We start from the raw sequence: 24146 nt of genomic DNA, 5'->3' as shown, positions 1-24146 counted from the left end.
ATTTTTAATATTCCTTTTGCATCGATACATTCGATATCAAATTTTGTATAGAAAATTATTCATGCACAAACATTTGAACCAACATTGCGACATTTTTTCATCATGTTTTTTTCCCGTACCGGGCACCGTTCTTTTTTCTGTCGCACAATGTCAATCATCGGTCTGTAATTGAATCCGAAGAGAGAAAGGAATGTATGTGAAAAATGCATGGTTTATACAACTGGAGTTTTTTTCTTTCAGAAAAAATCCCGTTATTTAAATGTGTTCGTGCTGCAGGCGATGCAACAAACCAGCTCGTTCAAATGATTGAACGTAATTACAATGCAACCAAATCGACTCCAAACTGTCAAAACTCATAGAAAAAATAGCGATTGATTTTTTTCTCAACTGCATGGTGCGTTGAACATCGTTCGAATGGAGAGACAAAAAAAGTGTGTGAGAGAGAGAGAGAGAGAGAAAAAAGCGACGACACACAGTCGACGCATTCAATTCAAAAGAATTTGAATGAATTGATCGGAACCGACAAAAACGAGCATAACTTTAAAATAAACTATAAACTGTGTCTATATGGCGTATGAATGTGCATTGTATGTGAAATGGCATGCAGCTTATCTATGGCAAAAACAAATTCATGTTCACACGTGCTTCGTACGCTCAATCCGACGGTTTGTATAGTTGCACACAGAGTGGAAAAGAGCATCATCCAGTAATTATACATGGTTAAGCTATGTGGCAATTGCAGTATTACTGAATTATCTGGAAATTCAGCAATGAACACGTTTCCCTTTTCAAACCGTCAACGGCAGAAGACTTGAATCAAACTAAACCTAGCACAATATCCTTGAACACAACATATCAAGACATGAGCTGATTTACAAAATTGTATATTTATTTAAGGAAAATCTTTTGAAGGGTTGAACCTCCGACAAATTTTGCGTTAATGGATTTAACTCAAAATGCACACATATCGAGAACTGTATCTACGTTACAAATATATTTACAGTTTAAACAGTTAATTTTACCTAACATTTTATGGGCAAAAATAAGTCACGATATCTCTTCCTTTTGCTTGTTGTTTTCAAATGAACTGTAATTGAACGGTGTTGTTTATATCTCTGTGTATGCAGCTATGACATAGTGGTGTATCTATGGAACATACTTATATTTTTGCTTGAGCTTGAGCTTAAACTCGTATATTCAGTACTGTTTAATCGTGAGATATACTTATTTCTCTGCCATACCCATGTTTCAACTGCATAAAAAGCGGCTGAAACAGCGCAGACACATACGTTGGTTGAAAATTAAAATGTTTCCACAACGCTTTTTGGCATTATCGTTCCACGTGTTGTGTGTGTGTGTGCTTCTTTTTCGTTCGTTCATAATTTCAGCACTCAAGTTTTTTATCGTTATCTCCCTCGTATTTTCCGTCTAATTGCATATATGACCAAGCGTCAGTTCGCCATATTTGAATAAAAGCCCGAGGTTAAAAGTTAAAGCGTTGGAACAACGACCGACAATTCGGTCCATATTGTCAGTGGGATGGCTGGTCTGAAGCATGTGAACAGCAGCCAAAAAAGGAGCGCACACATTAACACAGCAAATAATTCATTTTAATCATAATTTACTTAGAGCATTCTATGTGATTCACGATGTCATTGTAAAATATGCGTACGTGTTTGTTTTCGTACGGTGCTGTGAGTGCAATGAGTAATACAATGTATGGCATTTGGGACGACGAGTGCGACAAATTGTAATTCTGCATCTGAATGAGATGCGGACAAAAACGGAAAACCACCGCATACGAACACCACTACGAATATTCACTTTTATCCCATGAATAAATAAGCAGCTTGAATGATTCAAGATTCTAATGGATCGGTGAACATGCAAAAAAGAGCGGACAAAAGGAATCAAATTACTTTTGCATTATGATGTTTCGTGTGACGGTCACGAGCATTTTGTGGCAACCATTCTATCAACCATCTCCTGTGACAACGACCAATTGAACTGAAACACCCCACAATTCACTATTTTATTATTTCGGTTCGAAGAACCGACATCTTCATATTTATTGGCTCCAAAGTCACACCACATAATTCCCATGGAGACGAAAAAGTATTTAATGAAGTTTTACACTCACGTTTTTGCTTTTTTATTTGTGAGCGTGTCAATCGTTTTTCAAAGATGCATAATTCAGTAGTCTTGGCAAACCTGCAACCGCTCCTATTTATGACTTTCCAAAACATTTTTCATTGGAATTCATTTTTCGATGGAGTGACATCAAGCGAGAGAGAAAAAAAAACAACAAGACCCATCGACAAAAGTTTCCGGCAAAAGAAGAACTTAATCGTTCGAACTTTCTGAATGCAAGCTGCAACTTCTGTCGTTAGAAACAATGCAAACGGAATATCAGCACGTAAATTGTAAGTTTTCGTGCGCTTGAAAAATGGTATCATCGGGCCAGTTCTTTTTCAGGGTACAACACACCAGATGATTGAAAACTATTTCAATGCACTTTTGAACTTGGTCTCTGAGTTGCTCGGCACAAAATGACACAAATAAATATCGAAATAGCGAGAGCAATAAGGGGACAGAGACCGTAGATGGTGATCATGGCAACGACAAAATTAAACTGGAGAACTCAGAGCTGAAAAAAAATGTCGCTTCAGATTGGAATCGGTCCAATGCTCGATTATACTCGCATTCACAACGAACATTGGGCAACATTTCAATTAAGTCTCCTGTTTTCACATTTCTATTCATCGTATTCGCTTTAAAGCACATTTCTCATATTTGATTTCATGAAGTTTGCTATGGAGACAATTGATGTTTTTTCTTCATTTTTTTCTGTTCAATCGTTTTTTCGTTCTGGTTAGCTGCAGCTTTTTCACAGAAACTGCAAATTAAATGGAACTTCGTTCGAAATTTCTTTGAAAAGAAATACTTTACTGGCTGAAACTTCAACGTATTTACCTTTTCATTGAACATGCCTGAAAAAACCCAACTGAAGCGACAGTGATTCAGTGTTAATCGAGACGAAATATATTTGCTTTCAAACAAATATTTAATATTCATGTAATAAATGGTTGATTGCAAATCGAATAGCATATCTATATTTATTGATAATAATGAGCATTCAGAATTGATTTTGAACAACTAATGAGCGGAAATTTTAATGAAGTAATTTTGTCAATGAATAATTCATTTAACAGTATATTTTGGGATTGTATCGAATTCTACCAACTCATAAATACTGTTCGAACTGTTTAAAACACAATAAATGATTTTTTTTTTAGCTTTTTCAACAGCACGATGATTTTCGGTTGTTTAAATATCAAATGTTAAACGAAAAAAAAAACTGTTCTTTGGCACACGTCGCAAAATAAATAATTATTGCAATAATTATTAGTATTAATTATGAATAACACCAGCACCGCTAAAATATTTCATAAATTAACACAGTCGAATCACGTTTGGGCTTCGAATAATTCAATTTGTATCATTTTCCGTTGTTGTGAGTGCTTGTGTTCCGAGTCATTAAGTGTCATGACTCTATTGAATTCATAATTTTAATTTTTCCCGTGCTATTGACATTTTATATGAGCTCAGTTCTGTTAACAAAATGTTTGGGCAAATGTTTTCATCGAATTGAGAAGAAAAAAAGCCAAAAAATAAATGAAATGGATTTCATAAAAATTTATTACAATCATCAACCAGTAGCACAACGGGAAAACGGTTTAATCCGACGATATTTAACCACCGAAAACGAGAAACACACATAAAACTCCATTGCTGTGTGCGTAGGATGTGTTATTAAATTTTTGGATACCGAGCAAATAGGTTTTTGTTTTATTGTTCACTTGCATTGAAGATGAAAATCGTAGCTAAGTTCCGTGGAAAATCGGATTTCTATCGTGACGTTGTACTTTCGATTTTCAGTTGATTTCGTCGAAGATGTTGAAATCGAAGCAAACAATACATTTGAACAAACAATACATTTGCCTAAACTCTAAAATAAACGTAAAATTTGCGAGCGATTTTTGGCAGCCAACTTCGGTGCAAAAAATACTTGGAATCAAGTTTATGTTTTGGGTGACTGCTTTTTTTGAATGAATGGATGGAAAAGTTTTGGAACTCAGTGGGTTATTTGGCCCATGGGCATGAGCCCGTCAAGTATTTTTCCCGTCGACCAAAACACACAGAAAATAGAACTTCGTCACAAAAATGATTCAATTAATAAATAAAATGGGGCTGTATATTCCATGGAAGAAGGCATAATAGTCAATGTTTGATGGCATTTGGAGAAAACTTCAAAAAGCGTTGTAATTATCTCAATCTGTCGGCACGTATAATATTCCATGACACTTTCGTACAAATCGTTGTTGTCGTCGTCGTTGTTGTTGAGTGAAATCCCATGCAAGCGTTTCCTTTATGATTATGACGGTTGTGTATTTTAAAAAGTGCTAAACATATTGGGCTGTGCAAAGCGTTTGCACATAACCACCGTCAGCAAAAACTTCGTAATGAATTGACGCACATTTTCAGTGTGCGATAGCAAAAATTAGTGTGATACACGATTCGCATAACATGCGATCTAGACACACACACACACACTTACTCGAGAGGCTCCGTTTCTGTACACATTGTAGCGACTAAATTACTTTATAGTCAATTACTTTGGTGCCTGGGTTTTTCATCCTCTATCATTTGAATATTTCGTTAAATTTACGCATTCGCACGCTCACATGTGGACTTATTGTAATTTGCTGTTTTCTTTACGCTCAACGATGCTGTTTTGGTTGCTGCGTCTATATCACTTGCTCGATGGGTATTTAAATTTTCGGCTGATGTGTCTGGCGAACATAAAATGGTTCTTGCACTAGTTGAATCTCGTCCGCTTGCCGTCGAAAAAATTCCTGTCGCACGGAAAAATGGGGCGATATATACCGAGTACATGGATTGAAAATGATTCGGTTCGCTTTAGATGCTACTGTCGCCTCTGTACATCTATTTTAATTAGTGAAACACTCGTATTCAGCATTTCACATGCGTGAAAAACATTCAAGTGTTTTTAATGTAAACGAAACTGATTTTATCGTATCGTATCGTCGTCACGTCTCGTTTCGTTTTAAATAGACTTCTTCCATTCGTTACACAATTTACACTCACTTGCAAAAATCTATAGAGAAATCGTCTTGGTATTTTCGTCTTTAGCTCAGTAATTTATATACTCGGAGCAATAATTTCAAATTTTGCAAAATGAAACATTGCTATGCATTTTACATTAGTTTATTGTGTATTTTAAAACGCACTCACTCTATTTTCTGCATTTTCTTCTGCGCTAGTTTCAGCAAATGGAGAGAAAAAAAGACTCCAAAGTGAGCCACTATTCATTTAAAATAATGGACAAAAAATTGAAATGAATGAGAATGATGCGAATTGCTCGATTAACTGTTGGCTCGTCGAGTGGCACCGCTTACTTGTGCCCGTCATGGGATGTTGCATTTTAATTGGGAAATTGCAAATGGGTCATTAGCTATTTAAATTTTTTGTTGTTGTTTCTTTTTGTCCCGAAAAAAAAGAGCATAATCGCACCAGTTAATTAATTGCAAATGATTGCATGGAAAAAAAGGTGGCACCCAGTACTGTTTGTCATATTTATTTTCGGAATTACACGTACATTTTATATTGTTTGATTGGTCGAGGGCGGTTGTGTTGTTGTCCCGTGCCGAATAAAATATCCGTGTGACAGGCGAAAAAAACGGGCGACCGGTACACAAAAGTCAACTGGAAATTTACGGTCAGTCACTTGAAATGAATGGGTTCATAGAATGGAAAAACATGCAACATTTTGCTAATTGTTGAAATTTTTATCGATGCTGTTCTCAAAGTAAATCTGAACAACAAAAAACCAACAATAACTCACCGAAAACATCGTTTTTATTCGTCACTTTTTTGTTTTCCACCGTCGTGAACATGTAACGAATGAAAGAGTGTTAAGAAGAAAAAAAACAACAAAAGCAAACCCCAAGAGACGTTTGTATGTAAATAATTTAATTAATTGTGTGGAGATTGGCATTGCCATTGCTTATATTCTCGGCTCATTTATTTCGAGATGAACAGCATACGCGCATGATATGTCCATTGAATCAATTGGAGAATTGTTCGTTCCGTTGGCGCCGTTATTGAATAATTTTCTCATTAAAAAATATCGAACACACATTCTTTTTTTTGTCTTGACGCAGCAAAGATCCGCTTACATTTCCTGTGCACAATTGCGAAGAGAAGAGAAAAAGATGCGCGTTCTCTCTTTTAGAGCCGCTTTTATCATTATGCGTCTTTATTCGCATTCCTTCTCCCTCTCTCTTGCACATTTCTCTCACTCAATCACTCCTCTTCTTTCTTCTTCGCACTCGTATTCTCACTTCTTCTCACTACAATCAATGATTTTATTACTTCAATCGAATATTTTATTGGATTTAACCGTAAAGCGATAAATGTGCGTTCATTTCTCACGTTGTTGCTGCCGCTGTCGCCGCTTGTTGTCGTTGTTGCTGTTGCTCACTTCTCTCGCATGTTCTGCTCATTCATTCTGTCTTTCGACACTGAATAAGTAATGCATTACGCATTGCACGCTTTAGCTTTGCCCGATCGGCAATGGCTGAAGACATGTTATTGGATTTTGTGTTATTTGTAACCAATAAAATTAAATGAGGGTAATAACAACTGAAATAGCACAGTTACGACAATTGAATGACAGAGTGAGAAGAGACAGCACCTTCTTTTCTTTTATTTGAGCTGCGTTTGTTGTCGTCGATGTCGCGTATTGAGAATGTTTTATTCAAATCTTTTTTTCCTCTGCGTTTGCATTTCATTCAACATTCAGTATGCCATCAATTGTAATAAATTCAATGTTTTACTAATTTTATACGCGATACATTCTCAATTCGTGTTGACATAATCCATTTTTTTTTCTTGAGACTTTGACGCGCGCGTGTGTATGTGCTTTCTTCAATTCACCGCAATTCGCGCATGTAAAACACGTACAATGCGATGGTAACATTGAAATTTACAATCACATAAGAAATTCCATTACGTGTGGTTCACGTCTCTCTCTCTCTCTCTCTCTCTCTCTCTCTCTCTCTCTCTCTTTTTAAAATCCAAAATTCGTGCTTTAGTTCTTTGTGTGTATGCTGTCTTCCTCTTTTTATGCTGTATGATATTGATAATGAAACATTTATTTGATGTTTAATTGAATTGAATTTCGTACAGGTTACTTTGAAGTCAAACCTGGAATAAAATCTCTCGTACTTCAACATAATTTAGTATTTTACCTAGAGAGTAAGGACTCGGTAGCATTACGGTAGGAATCTGGAACAATATAAGGGCACGTTTCGAAAACCTCTTCTGATTAGAGATATATTGCTTATTAGTCGAAAGATAGAGAGGGAGAGGGAGATAAAATGAGGGAAAGAACAAAAAGGTTTTGAAACAGGATACATTGCTTCTCGTCCTAAGGAGCACAATTCGGTCAATGAAACCGCTTAACTCGCTCAATTTACGCAAAATTTTGGCACAATTTTCATGCTTAACGAATTTCCTGTGTACACTAACGGCCTCATGTTGCATGTGGTTTTGCGTTGGTCGGCCGCTATTAGAGCATGCAAAAGGTAATTTATACTTGGAAAGGTAAAACTTTATTCAAATCTAAAAGGTTGTGTATGAGTACAATCACGAATGGCTTGTAGTCTTTATTTAGCATTCATCTTGATTATTGAATAAACTCGGCCGTATACAAAACAGAATCGCAAACAAATACACACACACACACACATATTCATGTTAGGTGCGCACAATTTTGGTTTCGAGGCTTAAACACAAACAATTGAGGGTGGCGAGATAATTCAGGGCATTTAAACACTCAACCATATGAATGGTTCTAATTTGTATTGTTTTTTTTCTTTTTTTCTTCCCGTTTGGTATGTGTTCACCAAGTTCAATGTACTGGTCGATTTTCGTGTAGGCGACACTTGAAGCCATAACAAATGGGTTTTTCACACTCGAAAACCTAGTTCGAACTTTCGGCTCATACACATCTCGATTCAATGATGCGAGAAAAATGCCCCAAACTTTGACAAAAGTTCACAAAACAGTTTGTGTAATGTGTATCGCTTGAAATCCAGCATGAAATATTCGCACATTTGGTGTCTTAAATGCGATCACATCACACCTGATACCTTCTCCATCGAATAATGACAAACTTTCTCTTTGCCGGCAGTCACATTGAATCCCATTAGGTTTTTTTCTTTTTCGGATACAAGATTTTTTTCGGTTTTTTCTCTCTATTTTACGTGTAACTTTATTTTTTTGTTTTTCGAAAATGTGGTTGCTCTTTTTGTTTTGGGTTTGGGGATTTTTTTTTAAATTCATTTTGCTGTTGACGCGATAACAAGAACCCAAGAAAAAGTCGTAGAGCCGAAATTAACCGTTGTTATAGTATTAAAGTTATTTACTAGGTTGGCTTCACTGTGTTGAAATGTTTGGCTTCCTTCACTAGTCGAGAAAAGGCAATGCTCATTGTTCATTTAGTAGAACAGTAGAATTTGGTATCGCTTGTCACTTAGCCTTTTCAGACTATCAGACAATGTTGTGTAGATTGTTTCAATGGGCAACAGCTATGTTTATTAGCTAATTGGTTTGAATCGATCAAATGCCAAACACTCCAGTGAATGAGGATAATTATGTTTTATGAGTAGCCGTCATCGGCCCAGCCAGCAAAGAAGATATGCGTGAGTTGTATGGTTTTGATCGGAACAAAGACTCATATCATTAAGTAAATTCGTTAATATGATCCTTGCTCTCGCTTTCGCTCTCGAATTGAACTCGTTCTCTCGCCTTTCGTTCTCCTGCTCTCTCGTTTTCCACATTCATCGATTCGATTTCACTCACTTTAAGCCGTTGTAATACCGTGTTATTGCGGCAAATTCAGTGGAAGTGCGGATAATGGTGATTCATATATGTAACGTCTTATCAATAAATACGATATTATTTGGCGTCACTTGAAGCTTCCACCCAATGTGTTGCATGTGGATGAAATGGAAATTCGTCGGAAATCAATTCAAAGCATTGATGATGTCTGTGTAGCAAAGTTCAGTCAATTCAACAGCTCACCATCCCCATCACGTTCATTTAGAACAAGTCGATTCAATGGGTTGCAATACAAACGAGTTAGTTTGATGCAATTTTAATTACATTGATGGTTCTGGTTTGATTGAGGAATTCGCATTTCAATTAAAATTCAATTAAAATTAATGTGCGTCTGAATAATGAAAATGATTTATATCTTTATTAATTACGGTATTTCCGCTAGCTAAATCCTTCAGAGCACGAATTCAATTCATCATCGTCGTCATCGATGGGTGTCGGTCGATGTGCAATTTACTACGAACTGTGTAATACACTACCGCACTGTGTTGCAGAGAAAATGCATTCGAAATGCAAATGCAAAAGTGAACAATGTTCGCCGATCATCAATCTAAATGGGCTGCAATCACTCGATGACTTGGAAACTTCATTAAATCGACATCAAAGTAAAATTCTTGCTCAATGTTGCTGTTGTTGTTGCTCTACTATTCGATGTGCATATGTTATGCATATTCTGTTTCATATTCATAAGCAAGCCATAGCTATATAGGCTATCGTTGATATTAAAAGTTATCATCCTTTGGGCGTAAATCGAATCGTCCATAGAAAATTGCAATGAGCAAACGATTACTCATTAATTGGTATACAAAGAGAAGCTCGAAGCGAGACAGAGTAAATTTGAAGAATATGCTAATGATGTCGATTGAATTTCTTTGCTCTGGTTTTTTCTTCTCATGTGTTTGTATCTGTGCATCGTTATCTACATGGACAGTGTTAATGGAGAGTCTGCAGATATGTAAACGATGTTCTCTGGCTCTAATGAACACATTTATCATATGGAAAATCATTAAATACAGCAGAACAATCACTTTACTTATTTGGTATGCAGACGGTGAAACACACTCTGCGATATTGAATTGGTTCGTACGTGTTTCCTATTTTTTTTTCCCCTGCCATTGATTACGACAAGAAATTATCAATCACTTTTTTTCACGCTTTTATTCAATGATTTATCAATTTTCGCGGCACACCGAGAGACGGAGTATGCAATGGTGATAATATGCATTTCAAAGGCATTTTAAAATGGTTGGCTGTGATGTTGAATGTTGAATGTTGATCGATAAGTTCCATGCATATTTTATAATTTATTAAATCACCATGGGATTACCGATTGACCAGCAGCTATTTCACAACGGCGTTATTCAATGTATGTTCTTATGCTGACCATCATGTACATTCAATTTATTGATTTCACAAAATAAATTATTAGAATTATGCTGTATGAATATAGGAATTTACGCCTCTGTAGATGCTATTTGTAATTGTGGTTTTTTGACCATAATTCAATTTCGAGAGCGATGTGGAAAAATTGAATTTGTTTATGATCTGTCTGTGAAATTGAGAATGGAATAAAGGAACAGCTCGTGAAAATCCATTGTAACATTTATGCGATTTCCATTTTATTTGAACCTAGGGCAATTACAGCCCATATTGTACATCAGCCGGTATTTAGTAAATACTATTTACCGCTGTACAAAATGAATGAAAATTCATGATATCCAATCTGTCACAAATGAGAGTGAATTTTCCCACACGTACACACTCACACACACACACCTTGCGCAAAAGCAAACTTGAAATATGACACCGACCGGATTCAATAGTGAATTGTTAATGTCGGCTGAATAGGTTACATTTTATGCTTAAATTAAATAAAACCACAACCTGCTGGAAAAACTAACCCCATACTCCTCCGCACCGTATCGGTTAGCTAAATATTACGTTCGTTCGATGTTTCACATTTTAAATTTAAATTCAAATAACAATACAATTTAAATCGAACTACGTTTATTATATATTTCAACGAACTAATTCAGGTTAGTTTTTGGACATGAAAATGATAAAATTGGTCGAATGAGACGAGTTATTAGCCCGTGTGGCTGCTACCACACCATGGTTTGTCCATTCAATGCAGTGAAACTGTGTGTATTTGAAATGGAATCTTTGGCTTTTCTGCGTTGGACAGATTTATGCCATTTCCACAAAACGAATTGATTTAAATGGAAATGCGCACACAGAATGCGGTGAAATTGAGCGCATATGATTTATTTAGTTTGATCAGAGATTTATATATAGAATCTCTTCGGTTCTTTTACGAATTTTTTTCATACGGTCGCGGGTGTCCATATGGCTCTTGATGTATGTGTGTGTGGAAAACTGTCCTGAATCACGCAATAATTTAAATAAATTGATCGGGTAAAACAAATGGTGTTTCACTTTAAGCCAGCGGCGGGTTTGACTGAATGTGGGAAAAAATTGTAATGTCACAAAATCGAGATTATTCACTTTTGCCCACAAAATAATTAAAATGCTTTCAACCACAGATTGTCAATTAAATTATTCCAAGCATTCCAACAATGCGGTAATTTGATTGAAATCTCATCGCTCACACCACCACCTTGCAGCCCCAAATAGAGTCAATATGCTTACCATATCAATGGATTCAATTTTGTGCAAAAAAAAGACATGAAACACACACATAAAATGGAAAGAGAGAAAGAAAAACACATACACAACAGATTTAATCAGCTCCCAGCGATAATTCCAGATTTTCACATCGCGAGACGATGCAATAAAAACAAGAGAGAGAGAGAGAGAGAGAGAGAGAGAGAGAGAGGGAGAGAAAAAAAACAACGCTGGCAAATAAAACGTGACTCGCACCATACAAACAGCAAAAAATAAATTAGCTGAAAACTTAGAGATAGGACAACACGACAAAGGGAATGAAACGCGACTAACGAGAAAAATTGAGAACAAAAAGATGGAGACGAACGAACAGCAGAAAAAAAAAAATAATGTGTAAGTCGTAAATAGATCATAAAACTTCGGTCCAAAAATGGCGAAGAAGCATCAATGAGAGAAAAGGAACAGCGAGAGAGAGAGAAGAAGAATGAGAGGAAAAATCTTCTCACTACAACAGAGCAAGAGAAACGCAAACACAAGCAATGTCATTAGCAGTTTTGTTCAACAATTTTTTTTTCGTCGACTTCTCCCTCGATTCTATCGTCGACTCTATACAGAAGCAGATTTTTTTTTGTTTTCAATTTTCTTCTTTTTTTCTCACTCTACTCTTTCTTTGTGTGTATAAACATATTTCCATGGATTTTTCTCTCAACATTTGGTTGTAGTGTTGTATTATTTTCATTGAATTAACAGTTCATTTTTTTGGTTGTTGTTCTTTGGTCGTGGGTGGTTAGGGTGTCGTTAGCCAGTTGCTTTTTCAATGCGAATATCGTCGTCACCGGCAGAAGTTTGCATCTATTTTATCTCTAACCGGATATTCACATTTTGCTATTGGATTTTCATTTTCGGTCTAGGTCTACTGACTTCATTTTATATTTTACGTTTCATTTTCGTGTGTGATAGCATTTGATCGTCTTTTTTTCGACACGAATATTCACATACACACAGAGACGCCATACCACATACGGCGTATAGCATACGCTTTATCGAGCTCTGGGTACGTGGGAAGTGTTGAATGTTGTGGCTACTCGTTCCATATGTTTTCTTGTGCGAACGAACTATTTGCGAACATTAACACACAAACCACGTTTCGGCCCCATATCCGGTATTAATCTGCATTTTTACCCTTAAATACACTCTTCGTTCAACATAATGATAACAAGCTTTCTTTTTTCGCCTGTTTAGCTCGTGTCCTTTGTTAGTTTGCCCAATGAATGAGCTTTTGAAACAATAAAGAGGAAAAAAAAATGAAATTACGCGTCCAGAGAGGGAGACGCTCTGAATACAACACAAAAAATGGTTGAACTAAAACTTTGAACTTCGCTTTGTGTATTTTTTTCTTCTTTCGCATCATTCTGCACAACAACAATGACACTGCAACGACAGAAAAAAAAGAGATGAGCGAGAACGAAAAACGAATGAAGATGAGAAAAAAAAAGCATGGCCCGAATTAAGTACGGCATATTATAGAAACGAATAAAGCCAAAGCGATAACAATAAGAATACATTCACTTCGGAACACTGGGCTATAAAGCATGGCAATAAATTTACATGCCATATGGGATTTTTATGATAATAGTCATAATCATTTGTTGTTATGTATGCGCCGCGCCAATGCCATCGTCATCACCACCGATGCTTTTGCTGCCGTTGCAGTTGGGGTATGCAAGTGCGTCGTCGCTATCATCATCTTTGCCGTGGCTCGTTGTCATAAATTCAATAAATATTAAAGTTTCTTTTTTTTTCATTTATGACGTCTTTACCTCCCTCCCGAAATCTTGGGCCAAAATTCTTGGCATACGTTTGCCAATTGCTTCTTTTTTTCGCTCTTTTATTCGAAAATTTCATTTCATTTTGCATACACCATATAAAATAACAATGAATTGAAATTAGGTGTATTTTTTATGGCAATCTGAAATGATATACATAGTTGGAAAAAACCCGAATATATTCGAATAGTCATTTGACCGAAATTTTGATAAAAGACAGCAAATTGGCCGCCATTTCATCGTTTCGTGGTATAAATGGCTTTCTCTTATTTTCTTTCCCATTTACCGTCGATTATGGTTTCTTTTTTTACATGAAAATAAAATGGCCTAAGCTTCTTATGATTCCAAATTCATGGTAAATGCGATTGTTCTACGGGTTAAGAATCTTCCAACGACGACAGAAAAGAACAAACCATTCACAACGTTTTAATCGCACGCAACCTATTCACGTGCTTCAAAAACGAAGTCGAATCCATGTGTTTTTACTGCTGTTTCCGAAACTGCTGAACTTTTGTATTGCTGTGGCGTTCAAACTTTTGTTTCCTGAAGAGAATGTGGCGCCGGGTATAAATTGGATAAAACAGCTTCATAACTACTACACATTGAAAGTGAATTTCTTCTCAACTGAATGCATATCCATTTTTTCTGCTGCTGCTGTTGCTACTGCTTTGCCTCAACAAAACGGAAAGACCATTTTTTACACGGTGCAAAATTTTAATTCGTACAAATGCACTGACACATTGGGGAGCGCTGTGGAAAACATATGTTCTTCGTAATTCATGCACAGCGAGCAGAGGGAGAGAGTAACAAAGATTGATCTACAAACAGATCAAAAGAATCATTCGAATGAATATAAATAACTACAACGCGTTCACTCTCTCTCGTTTTTTTCTTCCTTTCGTCTTTTTTCCTCTTCATTTTGCAGTTGTGGTGTCATTTTCGCCTTGCAGTCGACTACATATATTTGCAATACGTATAAGTGTCAAGCGGGAAAAAAAACGAGCGATTTTTCCACAAAGTGTGTGCATTTCATTTCATTTGCTTTGCTTTGCTTCGCTTTGCTCTCTGTGGCCGGTGAAATGTAAGTTATGGGTACAGTCAAGCGAATGACTACAAAGATAATGTCGCGAGAAAAGAGCACATTTCAAATTTATTATCGCTGGTATCGTTGTATGTTTGTTGTGGTGCACAGTGCATCCAATGAAAATCCTGTGAAAATAAATGCTGAACGAAAGCGAATGCCATCAAATCAAAATGCACTTTAATTGGGTTACACAGAGAGTGAGAACGAGCGAGATAGAGTAAACGAGCAAATGATGTGTGTGTTTCAGTGCACGACTGTTGATCTATTGCTGGCAAAGAGAACAAAATCTCTGCGAAAAAAGAGTACACAATAATTGTCAAGCAAATGTAATTAATGGCAACCATATGCACTCCAAATAGTTCGGGAAAATCGTTTCGCCAAATTGTTTTGAACTCCCTAGTTCAAAGTCTGGCACTAGTTTTAACTGCTTTAATTTGTTCGAGCGACGAATGAGAAAAAAACATAAATAGAAAACCGTCAATGAGACGACTATCGAGCAACGATGACAACAACAACAACGACAGAAAAGAACCTTCTCATTTGATTGTTGATTAATCGTTCCGTTCAAAACTCGGTGCTAAACTGAAATTGACTATTTCAAGCAACATCAATTAAGTTGTTTATTATATTTGCGACGGGCAATCAGAGCGAGAGAGTGAATCAAATGTACGGCGAGCAAACGCTTACGGCCGATGCATTATTTCAATGTCTAATTGTAATTTCAAAGTGAAATCGATGGGCGTGGATATTTCTCAAGATACAAGTTTCACTACTTTGTGAACGGCGTGCGTAAAAGAAACGCGCTGACCCATAAATCATTCAAATGGCCAAGCAAAAGAGAGAAGACTGTAAGGTAGTTTCGTTGCATATTCTCAATCCATATACCTACACCTCTCTCGGACGGTGTCTGCACACGTATGTGATAGGTAGCTGGCAACGGCGAGAATATATCACTTCTCTGCAGGCCACGGTGGAAAAAACACATCATTTTCAATATTACTTCGCACAAAAGTTGCAATATAACATTCAACAACTTTGCTTCTTTTTCTCTCACGATATTTCGCGCTCGTAGAATTTTCTGATGATATTTTATGCCGCTTTCAGATCTAAAAAAATAAATGGAATTTAAAATGGAAAAAAAGTCAAGCAATTTGGAGGAAAGCAGTTGACAGTAGCAATTTTTCCTTAGCTTCTTTAGCTAAGGCGAGAATACTTGAGTTTTCGTATGAATGAATTCCATTAAACTAATTGGATTTTTTTGATTACAGTGAATATTTCCGTTAACGTACATCGATAAAATCGCTTTCACACACAATGGGTGCTTCTATTTGTATTCCACAAGGTTTCCTTTGTTTTCCAACTGTCGACCGCGCTAGTTATCCTATTAATTGAATGGTTTGGAGCGAAAATGTAATACAGAAAAGTTGAGCGGAAAAATGTCAAATGAAAAGGGATAGATATATACTAGTTCACTATAGTTTACTATACAGTTTACTATATATATAGTAAACTAGTATATATCTATCCCTTTTCATTTGACATTTTTCCGCTCAACTTTTCTGTATTACATTTTCGCTCCAAACCATTGAATTGTCTGTTCGTTTTTATATTAATCACTATCAAAATCACGGATAGGTAAAAAAAATAGTTGGGAACAAACTATTCCACTCCTATTTCTTATAGTTCAGGTGAAGTCATTTTCGGGCCCGATTAAATCCTCGCGTTTCTGTCACTTGTTAAATATTCTACCCATTTGTTGAACGCGAGCGAATCAAATCAGTGTGGCATCGGCGCGTGTGCCTAAGCGTTCATAACAGAGAAGAAAAAGAATTATTAGGTGAATTGTTTTGTGCGCCGCAAATTCATCAAGACATTCAACACAAATACGTATGTTGTTTGGTTCGGAATGGCATGCTCTTTCCTTGTGATTGCTCAAATTACCCATGCACAAGTATGATTTATGGGTGTGATGAATGTCTGTGCCACATATGCAATCAAATCATTCCGCTCGAATCCGTATCAAGTTAAATGGATTATGCATATTTTGTCACGCGTCTTTTCAACATGGCATTGGTCCGATTGTTCAACATCATCAGATGAAATATGTCACCCGAAGATTTTTGCACTGTGATCACTTTGAAAATTGATATTAAACTTCCATCATTCTTTTCTCTGGTTTTTCTCGCTCTTGTACACAGTACACACTCTATCTCATTTGCAAATGATTGAATTTTTCATTTCAAAGTGCGTCATTCATTTTGTGATTCCGTGCATGAGTTTTACAACTACTTCATCATACTGTACACCTTGGGAGTACACCTGATCAGATTGTGAGCATTGAAATTGCGTCACACAAGCACGCACATCATGATATCAAATGAGCTGCTTCCTTTATGCTTGCGTATGCCAATTTCCGTATGTTATCTGAATATTGAATAAAAAATGAGATCGCAAGACTTTTGATAAAGAGCCAAATAAGACACCCATTAAACTATTACTTTATATTCTTAAACTAATAAGACGAATGCGTTACGTGCATGCATTCGCTTTGAATTTCATAAAGACTTTTCGCAATCATGAACAATTTTCTGGAATTTTATCTTCATACTAACTTCCCATGCCACCCGACGAACTCAAATTTAAATATATACAATGAACACTGAACAGTGCAGTGTTTTTTTTGCGTTTGTTCCGTGTTTGAGTGTACAGTTTCCGAATAATAGGACGCTGCTAGTTCATGTTTACTTCAGCGAATAAAATACTTTGCTGTTTGGAAATTGCCACCATTCGTTTCTGTCAGCACCATCCTCTTAATGTTTTTTTCTTCTGGCGTTTGCTTTCATTGAAATAGATTTACATAAATTCGTTGAGTTTTGCTACGACGTTGAATAGACGAATAACAAGCACAAATAGAAACCGTGTGTAACACATGAAACAACCGATTTTTCGTCGCTCTTGCATTTCTCCCATCTGCTTAGTATTGATTTTTAACTCTGTTCATCACTCAAAAATGTAAATATTCAAAAGCGAATCGACGTAAGATGAAACTAAAACAAATACGCCTTGTATAAAATGTTGAAGATTGGGAAATGCGGCAGAAAAATCCGCTTTGCATTTACTTGCAAATATTATTTTCGTTGCTTGTTTATATTCCAATATAATTTCCAAGTATTCCACTTTTGACAGCAACATATTTACTTTTTCCCATTTTATATTTGAATTGCAGAAAAGATTTGCGGATTTTTTTTCGGCTCCAAAGTTCCTGCTATATTTGTTCTTATCTGCTGATGACGTGACTTTATTTGAGTTTCGCCGAAATCACAGAGGAGCAGTCGCTTAAGCTCAAGCTCATGGAACATTAACCTGCTAACAAATGGAATATTTAGATCGTTTGACAAGGCAGAGGTCATACGATCATATACCTATATGAATATCCAATCTGAATTTGTGAATTTTATTTTCTTCGCTCGTGTCTTGTATGTCAACAAGCATGCGAACAACACACGACACAAAAACATTGATTAGCGTAAACTGCCCGTAAGGCAATGTCAATCCAATGTATTTATATATACATGGTTGACGCTCATAAAAATAACATGCCAATCTCATTTACTCTTGAGCAAATCAAATCTGTTTTCCATGGGGAGAAGCAAGAAATTTGGGCTGAAACGAGCAAGAAGAAGGCCATATCTGAAATGAAGCCTAAATATAACCAACAAGTGAATGTGGTGCACGAATGTCACATATAAATCTATGGATTTCTTAAAGATTGGGTCCGAGTGATGTGCGTTAACCCAAAGCGGTTATCATTATCCAGTTGATTTTATCAATCGATACACAATCACGTACACCAGATTTTCGATTCGCTTGAATGCCTTGATTTTTGACTCGTTCGCCGAGATGGGTTTTGTCGAGCGTGGGCGCGAATGCGCTCGCACGTGTTTATACGTTCGAGAGAGATTGTCGTTTCAAGGGACTGAAATGATGACCCCAAGCGGATACAAAAGCATACGCACACAGTTTTGCTCACTTTGTCGTTGCGATGCTCTTAGTTTTTCTTTTTTCATCTTCCTTTTGCTTTGTAAAGTAGCCCAATTCTTTTAACAGTAATTCAGTTCGACATTTAATTCCAACCACACACAAGATTAATTCGGAATAAAACACAGACGAAACGAGCGATATAGTCGATGTAAGTTTGATCTTTTGTCGTCCAAATTTCAATTAAATTGTGTTGAGTTGTCTCTCAATCTCATTGGCTCTGGATCAGATGGAGACGGATGAACGGAAGAGAAAGAGAGAGATGAGACAATTTGTCCAGAAAATTGATAATTCCGAGTAATTACATTGTTGTTGATGCTGTGCTTACTGTTCAAGTGCTTGCTTGTGGTTATTTTGGCCAGTTCAATGAGCATGCATTTAGATTTTTAGACCATGGTATGCTTTTAAGTGAATAAATGAATTGATCTGAGATTTGGTGCAAGCTATGTTTCAACGAATGGCAGAGCGAGATAGACAGAGTCACACACTCAGAGTGAGAAAGAGAAGAGGAGATTGAGTGAGAGAGAGACGTGCTCAAGCAAGATGGTCACAGTGTCAGCTTTACCGAATATTGCCCATCAAAAGCCGTCACGGCACACCAACAACCAGGAAATATAATCAATTTATTTTGGTCTCGGTTGATTTGGACACGCATGACTTGAGACTATTTGGTGGCCATTAATTTTGAGAAATAATTACTGTATTATATTATTATACTTTGGCTGACACATTCTCTTACTCCGTTTCCGTCTCGCTCACTCTTCCTCTCTCTGTATCGCTGCACGAAAGAGAGAGAGAGAGAGAGAGAGAGAGAGAGACAGAGAGCTGCCGGCAAGTTTTTGGCCCTAATAAATATTAATGTGTCGTAGAAGCTTTGATTAAATTTCCGAAATTAACGCTAAAAGCCGAGAAATGATGAGAATACAATAAAGATAAAATGAAGCGAGAGACGCTCGTGCATCGTTTTGCGTGAGCGCTTGTGTGTATTTTTGTCGAAGCGTTCGTTCATGCGGGAAACGATGTGAGATCGCTTGTAATAACAATACCAAGTGAACCTGAAATAAAACGTGAACGCAAATTCGTTCGAGACTGACAAAACGTAATGTTTTGTAGCATTGCTTTTTATTGTTGAATGGAATGTGTATGTGTGTATTCTATTTTACCGATTCTTATCTAATTCATTTTCTTGGCATTGATTCTTTGATTTCATCGCATCGCTCATTAAATTCGATATGTTATGAGGTCATTTTTTTCCAGTTGTCCATTCATTTAGACGCCAAATAATCGTTTTCTATTGTGTATCTGGTGTGCGTGTGTATCTTTCGAAAATTGTTTCTATTCTCTTTTTTTTCTTTGGGATGCTGTACTTAATTTATGATTGATGCCAACTTTTGCTGCACGTATTGTTCTACTTATTATGGATCCATTTCCATTAGATACAATAAAAACGACTAAAAGTAGTAAGCCGAATCCGAATGTGGAATGTGGAGCCAACGAAATTTTTTGTTTCTTTCACATTTCATGTGTTCGTTTGTTCGCTCAATGACATTTTTAATTCATTTTTCGACAAAGCAAACCGTTAACGATGTTACTTTTTGTTATGAATTAAGTACATTATGTTTGACCAGAAAAAAAAATTAAGAAAGAAGTAAAAGACCCCCTCTGAAAGTATGTTGAACGTTGCGTTTTAATTTGTTTGGTCTGTGTTAGCACGTACAATTGATTGGTGACTATTGTTTCGATGCCTTCGTTTGTCTGTTCATTTTTTTCTTCTTTCATTTCGCCAGCAGTAGCAAGAATTGGTACTGATAATGAAATACGTTACGAGGAGAGGAAATTGGATTTTTTTGTTGTTGATTATGTCATTGTGTGTGTGCGTAAGTACTCATTTGTTTCGTGCTAGTATTTTGATGAACGATGCGTTTATGAGTTATAAGTGTCCATGTCCATTAGTGTTCGTGTCGGAAATTGTACGTTCTGTTGCCATTATACGCACTCACGTGCTTAATTTGCCTGTTTCGACAGCTCCCCGAGGACTGCTCGCATGAGCGTGACCCACCATATAACACTTGGCTCTTTTTTCTTCGACGCTTTTCGTTTTTCGAAACATTTTGTCAAAACTTGTTAAGTATTCATCAACAGTGTTTAATTTAGATAAATGAATTTTATCTAGATAAAAACCAGATGACATCTAATTTTTGTGTTTTAATCTAGATAAAGATAAGATTATCTTCAATTATCTTCAGATAAAAAATGAGATAATTCTTGGTTGTTTTTTCTAAAGAAAAAAACTAAAAAAAATTGCGTAAAAATCTCAAAAAATATATCTTTCGATATTTTTTGCGTTGTTTATTCTCAAAATGCACGAAATAAAATTGATTTTCTGTTTTTTTTTTTCAATTTCTGAACGTTTTTTCTTGCAATTTTTTTTTCGTTTTTTATCCAATGGCAATTCTTTCTCACCCTATGAATCTTTTGATTGATCAATTTTAGAATTATCTCAATTTATCTTCAAAAAGGTAAGATAACGTGTAAAAAAAAAGAGAAAGATAAGATTTTCTAAAATTAATCTAGATAAGATTATTATCTTATCTTATATTTATCTTTTATCTTATCTAGATAATTAATTATCTTTGACCAAACACTGTTCATCAACGAGTCAATTTTTTGAGGCTGTTCGTTTTTTACGATGGATTGTTTCCTCAAGCCCAACTTGTTTCGCGTTGATGCTACTTTGTGGGTCAATTTGTCGAAGAAAGGTATTACTGTGTTGCTTTATTGCGAAGCGTTCAAGTTCGTTGGCAGCAATTAGATGTCGAAATCATTCATTTTCGCACGTGCAACAAACACCCGTGAGGAAAATGGATTAGAGCATTTAAAATTGGATTGAGCCAGTGGGAAAAAAGTGAGCGCGTTTTTTATTAACGCACACAATATTGATGTTTGTTTATGTGAGCCAGTCAACCATGGCCGAAAATCTTCACTTGAATTTTAATAAAAATATACGCGTTTAAAATAAAGTCGTCGATTTCCATTCTCCATTCTGCCACAATGTTTCACACATTCCTTTTTCTCTCTTCCTCTTTTTTCTTCTTCTTTTTTTTATTGTTATTATTATTTGTGCTTTTTTCACTTCAATAATTCGTCTATCTCTGTTGTTGTTCCTGCTGCTGATGATGTTGCTCGTCGTCATGAAAAAGAGATTCCGCATTATATGACGGAATTTATGCGTTCCGTAAAATGGATTGTGTGTGTGCGTGTTGAGAAAACGATGCGATAACTAGGGCAAGAGAAAATGCGATGTGATGCGCGGAAAATAGCAGTTTGAATAGATCTCCACCATGCAGAAGGAAGAGCAGAGACAAAAAAATAAGGATAACATATACAATAAGACGAATAAAAGTTGAAATTTAAGACGAAAGAAATGATAGCAATGGTGATGCTATATACTCATTGGTTGGTTTTTCTGCAGGCAAACCGAGACGAGAGCGAACGAGCAAGTGAGCGAGTGAACGCGTAAAAAACGACCGAATGCGAAATAAGTAAATGCAAAACAAGGGAAAAATGAATGTATCTGATGTTTAATCAAAACGAGAACATTAGGAAACCACACCGAAATTGAAGCGAAAACGCAATTGAAGCTAACACACACATACACACACACTTGCAACTTATCTAACACATATATCGCAAACACTTAGAGGAATCAAATGCGAAGGCAGCGAATGGCGTCAAAAAAACAATGCATAAACAACTTAAGAGCTTCGAACCAAATCTTACCCTGAATAAGAAGTATAGTAAGTATACAAAATAATATATATACAAATGTGTACATGAAAATGGCATTAAAAAGCCATCGCTAGGAATTTTTTGTGATACAATAATGTTGTTGCATAAAGTAGCGTAACATGAAGCTAGGGCAAACAGTAAAACGGTTTTTGCACAATTGCCAGATGCGTGTGCAACGAGGTTGGCTGGCTTTTTTCGGCTTATTGTTTTTATTATTGAATTTTCAACCAAAATCAGGGAGTTATCCTTTTCGCCTTAAAAAAAAAGAGCGGAGAATTCGTTATTTATGCGCTTGGATGCACGAAGATTGTGAACGAAGAAGAGACTAAAAATACGAGAAATATAACCGCGATGATGACGAGAATGAAGCATACAACAATATGAATAATCATATTAAAAGAAGATTTTATTCACTGAGCACGGCACTGGTGCCAATGCAATTGCAAAATTGTGGAGAAGCAACAAAGTGCGACTGCGGCACGGCTTGTTTAATTTATTTATATTCTCTTCAGTTCAGTTCAGTTTTTCTCTTATTGTTTCGTTTTTTTTCTTGTTTCTTTGAAAATACTTTTTTTAAGACGAATTATATCCAAGACACGACTCAAATAATAATGAATGATCTTATTTATTTATTATTATGATGAAAGAATAGCGTCCTAGTTTTTTTTCTCAATTTTCTTCGTTCCTTTCAACAAATCCATTTGCTCAACCAGAAAAAATGGCAGTTTTCCCTTGTTGTAAGTAGACGAAGATAGTGTTCGAAAAAAAAAATGACCAGCGAAGATAAATGAATAAATTATATTTTTAGTTGCTTGTGCAAAAGTTCGTTGCAAAGCGACTAGAATGAGAAGACTACAGGAAATGCTATTTAAATCTTTCTACTAAATGTATAACAACACTATTTCCCGTCTTCAATTTAATCGTCGTTTGAATACTTTACGAAATATCTACTTCACTTCGTAACTCCGAATTTATCTCTTATCGCTAGCCGAATTCTCGGGAGAAATCAACGAGGGCGAGTTATGAATGAGGGAGAGAACGTTATTGTTCGACCGTACTTTGAATATAACACAATTCAAATAACAGTAGCGAAACATTTAAGAAAATCACTGAGATGTAATCACTTCATTCAATTTGGGTTTTTGTTGGTGCCTTCAGCTGCTAGTCTTGCATATCAAAACACATCGCAAATTCTGAATTCGCAATTCAATTTGAAATTTTCACAAGTGCTCACTGTGCACAATTTATCTCGTCGTTTTTAGCAGCGCATGAATTGTGAATCTGGGTACCTTAAAATTGGTCGTTCCACTCAATACAATAACAGAAAAACGGCCATTTAAAGCGTTTAAATTGGAAGTAAAAAATCAACAGTGCCAACTGATTTAATTCTACATATTAAATGCAACGAAAAAGGAACATGTGCAAAAAAACCTCAAGTGCTGGGCCATTTCGCTCAATTTGTGCAATGTCGAACCGAAATCATAAAGCACTGTATGTAACTTCGTCTATTTTGTTACCGTTTTTTCACCTCACTCACCGAGGGAAACGGAGTGCGAGTTTTACTTTCCCAAAAGCTGAATAGCGAGCAGAGCAGCAAAAAAGTGGTGTGTCATTATAACAAGTGACAGCACACGTTCGAGAACAAAACGGAACAAAAGCCCGGGAAAATGTCAGAATATTTTATAAACATATTGTCATCCACATCAAGAGTTTTCACAATATTTTTTTTTGTCGAGCGCTCGGCATTTGTTGCGTTTATAGCTGTGCTCACGATTTTTTTTTATCAAGATATCGTAATA

At 36.1% G+C, this 24146-nt stretch overlaps 1 protein-coding gene across 2 annotated transcripts in view; it reads right to left on the bottom strand.

Moving 5' to 3' along the window:
* LOC129566641 (monocarboxylate transporter 10) overlaps positions 1 to 24146 on the bottom strand; it is a 68557-nt gene that overhangs the window by 31628 nt on the left and 12783 nt on the right. The window lies entirely within an intron of this gene.

Source organism: Sitodiplosis mosellana, unplaced genomic scaffold (assembly GCF_009176505.1).
Source record: "Sitodiplosis mosellana isolate CC-2019 unplaced genomic scaffold, AAFC_SMos_1.0 Smas_scaffold_4, whole genome shotgun sequence".
NCBI lineage: Eukaryota > Metazoa > Arthropoda > Insecta > Diptera > Cecidomyiidae > Sitodiplosis > Sitodiplosis mosellana.
This window is presented reverse-complemented; position numbering and strand designations above follow the sequence as displayed.